At 41.9% G+C, this 8628-nt stretch overlaps 1 pseudogene; it reads right to left on the reverse strand.

Annotated features, from left to right (window-relative positions):
- Window positions 1–6072: 6072 nt before the first annotated feature.
- Window positions 6073–6397, reverse strand: LOC129498431 (60S ribosomal protein L36a-like; annotated as a pseudogene).
- Between the last annotated feature and the right edge of the window lie 2231 nt (window positions 6398–8628).

An 8628-nucleotide genomic window follows, 5' to 3' on the forward strand; every position in this document is an offset into this window, starting at 1 on the left:
CCTTATTACACAAAGCTAAACGAAGCTTTTTCACCATCCTTAGTGAGCTCACGGTACAATAAGATGCAGCCAGTACATACCGTGCGTGGTACGTATGATAGTATAGGACGAGAAACCCGGGGGAAGGGGAAGGGCCACAGAGGCGAGGTATTCTAGGCCCATGCCACAGGGAGCTAAGGGAGGGAAAGTGCTTGGTGAGTCTGGGAAGAAGGCAAGTGCAGAATTGGTGGAGGCCAGAGTGGGGGGGGGCGGGGAGGGGAGCGCGGTGAAGGGAGGGTGATTTGAATACCAGTGGTGGAGTTTGCAGAACCCCTTTACTAAAAAGTTTAGACTTTATGCTATAAGCAGTGAGTCGTCACGAAATGGTTCTAATCAAGGAAAACTCTGATCATATTTTTGTTTCAGAAGAATCCTGGTCCCTGCAATATAGAGAATGGACATAAAACAATGGGTTGAAAAATACACACAGAGTTATTAGAGAATTAAATTTAATTTTCAGCTCCCAAAACCTTTCCCATAGGTCAGGGTACTGTGCCAACCACCGAACCTGGTTTTAGCTTTGTCTCTTCAGCCTGTTCTCCCAGTTTAAATTCCACCTCCAGGGCAGCCCAGGTGGCTCAGCAGTTTATTTATTTATTTTTAAAGATTTTATTTATTTATTCATTAGTCACACACACACACACACACACACACAGAGAGAGAGAGAGGCAGAGACAAGGCTCCCTGCATGGAGCCTGCTTCTCCCTCTGCCTGTGTCTCTGCCTCTCTCTCTCTCCCTCTCTTTGTCTCTCATGAATAAATAAAAAATAAAATCTTTAAAAATATATATATATAATAAAAAAATAAATAAATTCCACCTCCAGAGTGGTCTCCGTCCTTTCCCTTAGGAGATTTTTATGCAAACATGGGAAGGCACCCAACCAGGGGACAGAACTTCACCTGCTTATCCTCCCACCTCTCCCTTCAGGTCCCTGTGACGAAGTACAGTGTTGCTTTCACAGGGTGCATTTCTCCTTTTCCCATGGCCAAGAAACTTGACTTCCACCAAGGTATCCTGTGCTTCACTCCGTCCCCAGATCTAGTATGGAGACCTGGCCAGGACACAGCAAGTCAGGCTGTTCTCTTCCTCTGCCAAGGCCCTGGTCTAGCCGCAAGCGTGGCTTCTAGGTTGGTTGAATGAGACTGAATTTCAGAATGTGCTGGAAATACTGGGGCAAAAGCATTTTATTTTTCTTTGCTAAAGTAAATCAAGAAAGCACCTAGATCTTAAAGCTGGTGGCCACCAACTTCAATGACCAGGAGGGGGCTTGCTGAGGACGCAGCCTAGGGTGGAAAAGAATGGAAAGAAAGCAACCAAGTCCTGAGTAAATGGCTTGAGCCATTGTACAGAGACTTACCTAAAGCCAGACTATCTCTGGATTTTCAAGTCACTTAAGACAATAAAATTTTCTTTACTGTTAAATTTCCTTCTGTATATTGTTAAATTAAATCTTCTATTGCTAAAAACATCATAGTATTAAATATCGGTGCTCCTTGGATTGCATTTACATGTTCCATTTCTTTCTAGGTGTATTCTTGAATTTCAGATTCTGTATATCACCAGAAGACAATATTTTATGTACTTAATAACGCGCATATCGGGGTATTTTAACCATTTTCATATCCCCTTATGATTAATAGTGGATAAACAAAATAGTGGATAAACAAAAACAAATACATAATTTAAATTTAATATCAACCTTATTTAATTCCACTCAAATAAGATGAAATTGTATTTTTGAATGAAGAAAAAGACAATTTGACTATAAATACATTGAGAGGCACGTACAACTATGTTTCTTCAAATTTTTTTAAAGATGTTATTTATTTATAAGAGACACACACAGAGAGGCAGAGATGTAGGCAGAGGGAGAATCAGGTGCCCTGCAGGGAGCTCGATGCGGGACTCGATCCCAGGACCCCGGGATCAAGCCCTGAGCTGAACACAGAGGCTCAACCACTGAACTACCCACGTGGCCCTTTTTAATTTTTTTATAGGCTTTAGTCTAAGCCCAGATGCATAGTTACTTGATTTCCAAGCAATTGATTTTTAATGATATGTAGACAACCATGTCTGTTTCTGGTAATTTAGAAAATCTTTTTCAAAATGATGCTTGAGGAAACCTGAAGGAAGCCGACAATCTATTTGGCAATCTCAGAGTAACACAACCAAGGGAGTCAAGGCTATGCAACTAAATGACAAGTTTAAAGTAAAATTTCAACTTAGATGCAGCAGTGCCTAGAAGGCATCCTCCTACCCCCCCTTTATTAACCACATGGAAAGTAGCAATCCTCAGTTTCATTGAACAGATTTTTCATTGACTAGTTCCTACATTAACTAGTTCCTACGTTAACCAGATACTACATCATAATTATGTGTCGTAAACAGAATCTTCGAAAGTTTTTCAGGAGAGCTGCTACCCACTTATGCTGCCTTAGGTTTAACACATTATTGGTGAAATTCAAAGCATCTTGGGGTTTTCATCTCCAGAAGCTTGCTACTCAAAGCTTGGTCTCTGCATGGCCTTTGATATGCATATGATATGTGGCTCTTATTAAAATGCAAACTCGGGATCCCTGGGTGGCGCAGCGGTTTGGCGCCTGCCTTTGGCCCAGGGCGCGATCCTGGAGACCCGGGATCGAATCCCACGTCGGGCTCCTGGTGCATGGAGCCTGCTTCTCCCTCTGCCTGTGTCTCTGCCTCTCTCTCTCTCTGTGACTATCATAAAAAAAAAAAAATGCAAACTGATTCACCTGGGGCTGAAGGCTGACAAAGTCTGCATTTCTAACAAGTTCCCATATGATGGGGAGTCTATGGATCCTGCTCAACCCATCTTGAGAAGCAAATATACACCAATCCTCACAAATTCAGGAAAACCTCTTTAATTGTTATGTTATTTTCAAAATCCTGTTTTTACTAACCTGGGATTTTAGGCTGGGATGAATCTGAAAATTTCACAGTAACTCCTTCTTCTATGTGAGAAAACCAAGGTCTTTGAGGAGGGACCTCTGACCGGTTTCTTCATCTCCTTACTAGCCAGCTTTTCAGGGAAGAAGAATTGTTAATCTGGTTGTTCAGAGCACAGGACATTAACCAGGAGACTCATAACTTGGACACCAATGTCACCGAAAGGCCAGCACCCTTGCCATGACCCCTCTTCTTCCTGTCAGGGCTGCTCACATTCCCACTTCCTCCATTTGTGCCGCCAAGTGGGCCAGGTAGGGGGGAGCTCCGGTCTGCAGCCCAGCACTCTCCCTCTGCTAGCAGGGCAGTGCTAGGCTTGGCTTCACACCTCACACAAGAGAGGAGGCCAATAGCCAGCTCCAGGCTCCAGGAAGCAGCCCTCTATTCCAGTCTGTCCCAGGGACCAGATAGCATTGTGAGTGTGGGGCTGCAGTGTGGTTTAGACAGCTAATATTCCTTGACACGTGAAATGAGACTAAATTTAACAGGAACTCTGGTTACTAACGCTCTGACAGTTTGTATTCTTTGTCCTAGCGAAGTGCCTGGAACATAGTAGATCCCCAATAAAAGTGTTTATCAAGTAAATGGTTGCTCCACTTGTATGCAAGTTGAGTAGTGTTATATGCAGCGCATTTGATACATAAAAACACTAATTTTGCCCAAGTTTTAAAATTACTGCAAAATGATATTGCTTTCTCTCAGAAGAACCTAAAATGCTTTGCTTTCAGTCACTAAACGTTACTTATATTCATCCTGAAAACTATCTTGTGCTTTAGTAAAGAAAGCAATATGAAAAGACGGTATAAAGCCTCACAAACAGCATCAGCCTGGAATCTGTTTTCCTGTGAGGGTATCTTGCGACCCAGCCAAGTGGCCTCTGTCCCCAGAGACCCTGGGGATGTGTTTCCATCACACACCTTCCTTACAACGTGGCTCAAGAGGTAGATCCAATGGTACATGTCAGGCTGCCTTTTCATTGAGGAACTCCAAAGCCCAGCGTGCATCTGGGGTACCTCTCAATTATGGCAGTTCCTCTTTGGGCTTTCTCATTTCCTTACATGGTGACATAGGTAAAAGCAGCAGCAATGCAGAAAATCAAATTATGCAGAACACCAACCACTGAAAACGTGATATTTCATTTCAAATTGCTTATAGAGAACTGTAAATCTTCAGCTTGTCTTTATACGGTGGTCCTATGTGGGGGACTCTCTTTTTGTCTTTATTCTGAAGGTGAAAACATTCCCCAGGTTCTTAGCAGCCAATCATTCTGATCCTTATGTCCTGGATAGAAAGGAAAGTTTGCTGAGTAAGTTTGGAATTGCCTTTGTCCTTTTTTTAAAAAAAATTTTTTTTAAAAGATTTTATTAACTTATTTGAGAGAAAGAGAGAGAGAGGGAGAGATAGCGAGGGAGAACAGGAGCAGGGGTGGGAGGGGTGGGAGAGGGAGGTGCAGGCTCCCCACTGAGCCAGAGCCCCACGTGGGGCTCCATCCCAGGACCCTGCACTCATGACCTGAGCCAAAGGGGATGCTTAACTGACTGAGCCAGCCAGGCCCGGAGTTGCCTGTGTTCTGATACGACATCAGGTGAAATGCTCCTCTACGGCAGGACTGCAAGGGCTTGCGGAAGCGCTAAGTCCCAGGGTTGATCTTCAGTCTGCACTTGACATAGATCCACAGTATTTGACAAGAATGTTTACACCTTCATCCTGAAAACAGTTGCCTTGCTTAATTTCACGACACCTCGTTCCCTTGATTGTACTCACATTTCACTAGTCATTTCTTTTCAATTTCTTTGACTGGTTTTTCCTCATTTTCCACCCAGTCCTTATGTGTTGGAAGCTCCACAGGTCAGCCCTTAGACCTATTGCCTTTTGATTTATACTCACTCCATCTCTTCGTTTTATCTTTTTTTTTTTTAGATTTTATTTATTTAGTCATGAGAGAGAGAGAGAGAGAGAGAGAGAGAGAGGCAGAGACACAGGCAGAGGGAGAAGCAGGCTCCATGCAGGGAGCCCGATGTGGGACTCGATCCCAGGTCTCCAGGATCAGGCCCTGGGCTAAAGGGCGCGCTAAACCGCCGAGCCACCCGGGCTGCCCATCTCTTGGTTTTAATTGCGGTTGCGGGCTCACTGCTTCCCAGTGTACCATCTAGTCCACAGTGCTCACTCCTGACTCCCAGATTCATGGAGCTACCCAGCTACTTAACATCTCAAGACACCTGAAACTGAAATATAGTCCAATCCGATTTACTTTTCTCTCCAATTATGCTTCTCTTACCATCTCCCTATCTCCCCCCGCCCCGTAAGAAAACAGTGACCCTGACAGTTGCTCAGAATCCCAACATTAAAGTCAGCTTTGGCTCTTTTCTTTCTCTTGTACCCCACATACTGGTCAGGACATGCTTCCGGCTCTTCCTTCCTTCCTTCCTTCCTTCCTTCCTTCCTTCCTTCCTTCCTTCCTTCCTTCCTCTTTCTTTCTTTCTCTTTTTCTTTCTTTCTTTCTTTCTTTCTTTCTTTCTTTCTTTCTTTCTTTCTTTCTTTCTTTTTTGTCATCTCTCTCTCCCTCTCTCTCAAATAAAAAAAAATTAAAATAAAAAACCAAAACAGGGATCCCTGGGTGGCGCAGCGGTTTGGCGCCTGCCTTTGGCCCAGGGCGTGATCCTGGAGACCCGGGATCGAATCCCACGTCGGGCTCCCGGTGCATGGAGCCTGCTTCTCCCACTGCCTGTGTCTCTGCCTCTCTCTCTCTCTCTCTGTGACTATCATAAAATAAAAAAAAAATTTAAAAAAAAAAAAAAAACAAAACAACCCCAAATAAATAAATAAAATATTTTTTTATAAAGAGGGGGTGGTGCCCTGGGCGGCTCAGCGGTTGAGCATCTGCCTTTGACTCAGGGCATGATCCCAGGGTCCTGGGATCGAGTCCCACATCGGGCTCCCAGCGAGGAGCCTGCTTCTCCCTCTGCCTGTGTCTCTGCCTCTCTCTCTGGGTCTCTCATGAATAAATAAATAAAATCTTTCTAAAAGTAAAGAAAGAGAGAACAAAGTCAATTCCAAACTTGCTCAACTTAGAGCTGGATCACTTGGCCCTTTATCTTCTTATCCCCTCCTAGTTCAAATGCTTGCATCTCCTAATGGCCAGCATTCTCTTAGAGCTGCAGTGGGGCTCAACACATTGAAGCTTCAGCACAATCTTCTTTGTAGTTTTAGGGTTTTTCCGGAAAATCGGTTTAGTCTGCCCACCGTAGCCACTCTGCTTCCTGTCAGAGCGCCACTTCCCCTGGGCCTACAGAGACTAGAGTCCCTGCCTTTCTTGTACTGTGTCACTTTGTGGGGTTGGTGCTTGCCACACTTCTTGCAAAAACTACATCAGTTTTGAGGAATGTTCACCATGTTTGCGAGAGTGCTATTGGCATGGAAAAAGCTCTATTTTTGAAGTAGATCATTATCCAACCACTTCTTTCTCCTTTTACTACTACCATCAAACCACCACAGCCTTCTGGTTAGGATTGTAAATAGTCTCCTGAAAGATGACCCTGCTTCTGCCCTTGTCTCTTTGTCACTTCTCTGCTCACAGCCTCTAATTCATCTCCCTGTAAACTCGAAAACCCAAAACAATCCAACCAAACAAAAGGGACCAACAGTTGCACCTCGCGATGGTCTACAATGTGCTATACGAGCTCCTCTGATCACCCAAACCACATTTCTCTTACTTTTCCCCTCCTCACTCTCAGGCAGGCAGGCAGGTGTGCTGGCTTCCTCTTCTTCCTTGAACATGCCCCTCAGCTGGAATTCTCTTGCCTCCCCTTAAGGACTGCTCTCCACCTCCCTCAAGTATTTACACTGTGTCACCTTCCTAATGAGGCTTTCCCTGATATTCTCGTTTATAAATGCATTGCCCTTCTAGAGCGTTCCCTAACCTACTTTCCTTCCTTATGTTTCTCCACAGTATGAATTACCATCCTACTTACTACATATTTATCATACTTGTTTATTTGTCTGTCTCCTCCCACTAAGATGTAAACTCCAAGACAATAGGCATGTGTGTCTGTTTTATTCACTGCTATGTGAATTCTATTTTTCATGAATGAATAAATGAATAAAACCATACGTAAAAAAATTAACAAAATGAATCATAATCAAATGCATATACACTTATTTAAGATGATCCTATCTCAGTCTGCCCCTTCCACTTACAAAGCTTACACGGAGAACCGCAGGATCAGCAAACAGGCGCTTCCCTGTCGTGTGTCATCTTCTCAATTGCAGAGTTTAGGTACACGGCATGAGTATGCTGATGAGTCGTCTTTTCTTCACCTTAAATTGCATGGCACTTAAATTTCTGAATAACGTATTGATACTGTTAATAATAAATACATTATCTGTGGCTCTACATCTTATTTTGAAATATCTTAGACTAAGGGAATGAAGCACAATAGAATGTTGTATTTTCACTTGTTTCTGGTCTGATAATTAACCGTTTCACTTTGATTTTCTCATTATGGTAAAATAAAAATATAAAAAATAAATATACACATAGAAACATAAAAAATACACATATATAATATTTATGTAAAACATATGAAACAAAAATATGTTCATCTAAAAATCTCATCAAATGCATCAGATGTCTTATTAAGTCTATGTGTTATTAAGTCTATGTTCCGGGTAGAAACCTAAATTATTGATTACCAGAAGTAGTAAGGGGTATGGATATGTTGCTTGCTACTGACCTGGCAGTTTTAAAAAGGATTGCATTGTCCTTACTAGATATGTTGTGGATCACCATAAAACAGATAAGGGTTGATTTGACCTTTGATTAAATAATCATACATAAATTTATGCAGACAGTGGCTATAATCTCACCCCACTCTGCATTACTTAAGTGCACAATTAATAGGTATGTACAATTAAAAGAATGAAAACAGTGATAATGAGCTGAGTACACCCTGTAATACCTACCAGCACCCTGACCTACTGCTTATCGGGGCATAGATCCAATATTTACATTCTCATTATTTACTTAAGAGTTTGTGTAATTCACTGGTTAATAACTTAGAAATATGTCTTCAAAATCGTTCTCTCTGCAAATAGATCATGAAAGGGAAATATTGCATTTGTAGGGCTAATTAATTGTCAGATCAAAATAAAATATTTATTAAAATTACATATTATCGATTTAATAGCAAATAATTAGTATATAATTTTTTTTCTTGGGATGAAGAAAAAAACTCAGTTTCCTAACTCTCTTCTAAGGTCATTACTGAAACATGGGATCAGTATTTGTAATTACAATATCATGAATACTTAAATTTCTCTCATGCTGGGAAAAGCCATGATAAGATTACAACTAGCACACTGATTTTGTTAACAACCTTTCAACTGGAAAACTCAAACTATCTTGCCTTAGAATGATCTGTTACTTTCCACTCTTCCTGAGAAACAGAAAAATCAGAGAAATGCCTGAGATCCAAGAATTTGCCATTTGCACAAAAGTCACAAAGGTAGTTGAAGCTTGTAAGTAATACATTCATGATCCAGTAAGCAAAACTACTGTTTCTGGTATGGACTCCATATACTCGCTCTCTTTTTTCATTTTTCTAGTTCATAGTTCTCTAAGTTTT

The sequence above is a fragment of the Nyctereutes procyonoides genome, unplaced genomic scaffold (assembly GCF_905146905.1).
Source record: "Nyctereutes procyonoides isolate TBG_1078 unplaced genomic scaffold, NYPRO_anot_genome, whole genome shotgun sequence".
NCBI lineage: Eukaryota > Metazoa > Chordata > Mammalia > Carnivora > Canidae > Nyctereutes > Nyctereutes procyonoides.